The following is a 2,495-nucleotide window of genomic DNA, read 5'->3' as shown; positions in this document are numbered from 1 at the left end:
GGAAGGAAAGAGAGAGAAGAGAAGGAAGGAAGGAAGGAAGGGCTTTTTTTTTTAATTTGAAAGTCAGTGTCTTATGGTAATGATGCAAATATGCTATAAGTTAGCAATAGGCAATATTAAGGAAGTTACTGGAAGAAAGCAAAATGCAATGAGTCATGAAGTTCTTCTGCAAGTTCTTTGATATTGATCACATTCAGAGAGTCTTAGAATTGTTACCTAAAAACTTAAGAATCATCTGTGAGCCTTAAGTAACACCCTACAGGAGCAAAGAATTCATTCATTCCATTGCTCACACTCTTAATCAGAAGCAGGATAGAAGAAAGAGGAGACAACAAAAACTTTGCCAGCCAAAATTTGAACTAAATCAATCTCCATATACTTCTGAGAATATCTTCCTGTCATATTCAGTATGCAATGGGCAACATCTAAATTCCCTGCCCATACAGAATTTGATTCAGAAAAATCATATACTAATTATCATGGAATAGTCATGGTGTAATTTTGTGCTTCTCCCTTTTTAAAACAGCTATGGCCATGGCAATAAACAAGTCACATCACACAAGCAGAGAAAAAAATGAGCTTCATCTGACCACTCTTTAGAGAAGAAACTGGCCCACACCCTAAGTTTACCCTCCTCTAGAGTCACTGAAAGCAAGCAGACATTTCTGGAGTATGATTCATTCTATCCAAATACGTTTCTTGTGTGGAAGGGATGATTCACCACCTAAAGACACCTAGAGAGCATATGGGAATAGCTCAGATTGAATGCCTATCTTCTGGTGCCGAAAGTTTAGTAAAATGAATCTCTAACACAGTAACTACCTAATAGTTCTCAGAATCTAAAGAAAAAATTCAAGATCAGATGCATGAATTTGGCTCACTCCAATAGCATTACATTGCTTTTCAAAAACTGACAATAGTTACAACTTACTCTTGACAGAATTCAAAGCAAATGCCGTGAAAAGACATGTACCAAGTGGTTAAGCAGAGTAACAGGCTCCATTTTTCTGTTCCTTTTGTTTCTCACATTAAAATTACAGAAAGGAGACACAAAGTGATTTTGTAGCATAGATATTTTCAGGAAACCATAATGGGTCCCTCTATTACATTTGAAACACAAACCTGTTAAAGCAATGTGCAATTCACTATAAGACATAAAAACCCACACAAAATCACATTGATCCATGACACTGACATCAAGAACATTAAGAAACATCCAGCCTGTTTCCTTCAAAACCTGTCAGCCTGGATCTACCAGAAAAAAAAAAGAACGTAAGCTCAGTTCACTGCTTTGCTGAACAAATGTTTTGGCATGGTAGAACTGGATATATACCTCCTGCAGGCTGCACAACTGTGGAAGTTTCTCAGCTCATAATCCATCCTGGAGATAGAATGCCTTGTTTTCTAAAGCATCTGAGAGTATAACATATGCATACTGAAATAATTAGATATCATTCTCAAAATAAAACATCTTCTGTATGAGCTTCATATGAAGCTATTTCATAGCAACGTATGTCTCTATATCTTCAGCTGGAAGAGGTTTCAGTCTACATAGCCATGCAATTCTTTTAGTGGGTCAGATGTGAATGGACAGCTAGCAAGAACCTACCACATTCCTTCTTCAGTACTGGTCCCAGTGGTAAGAAAAGATCAGCCAGGCAAAGAACTCACACATTTGTTATTTTCAGCCTTCCTTTGAAAAAGGATAATCCCAAATCCTGCCAAAGCCATTTGAACTAAGTCCTCAGACACTGGAGAATATTAGGGACTAGCATGACACTCTGGGCAATCACACATTCTGCCCAAGATATTTAGAAAATAGTTTATTCTTTCACAGTTTTAAATATATTACTCTCCCAGCCATAATTGCACTTGTTCTGCATTTGTAGAAATTTCATAACTAGAATTTAATGAAAGGATCAGAAAAGCCATACAAAGTCAGATTTTACTATATGTACTCACAGATACACATATTTGTTTTAAAACAAGTAAACCAAGGTTTTCTAAACGCTACGAGCAAACTAGGGTACCTTGTGGCACATCTCACATGGAGATTGTGATAAAATACCCTCGCCTGGAAATAGATTAAATTAAAATACCACTGGCTTGGATGAATTCATTGGAAAAAGAGAAGTCAAAATTTGTTTTCTCAAAGAATTGCTTACAAAGTAATATTAATGAGCTCTGGAGAGGACAAACGACATATAGATCATAAATGCATAACAGATAAAAGGATTTGGTATTCTTCAAGAGCCATTAAACTTGCTTGTCTAAAATATTTATCAAAATTTATGTTGCAAGCATGCTTCATGTCCCCCTCCAGACTGACAATTTCCTAGGTCACTGAATAATCAAAAGACTTTGTGTCTAAGCACTCAAAGACAGCTTAATCCCCATTCCAAAATAACTCAGATATTGCAAACAAGGTCATCGGATAAGGTACCACCATATTTGGGACAAATATGTATTTGTCAGCACTACAAATGACAAAGTGG

This window comes from Meleagris gallopavo, chromosome 2, assembly GCF_000146605.3.
Source record: "Meleagris gallopavo isolate NT-WF06-2002-E0010 breed Aviagen turkey brand Nicholas breeding stock chromosome 2, Turkey_5.1, whole genome shotgun sequence".
In the NCBI taxonomy this organism is placed as follows: Eukaryota; Metazoa; Chordata; class Aves; order Galliformes; family Phasianidae; genus Meleagris; species Meleagris gallopavo.
The sequence above is the reverse complement of the archived record's forward strand: the minus strand, read 5'-3'. Positions refer to the sequence as shown.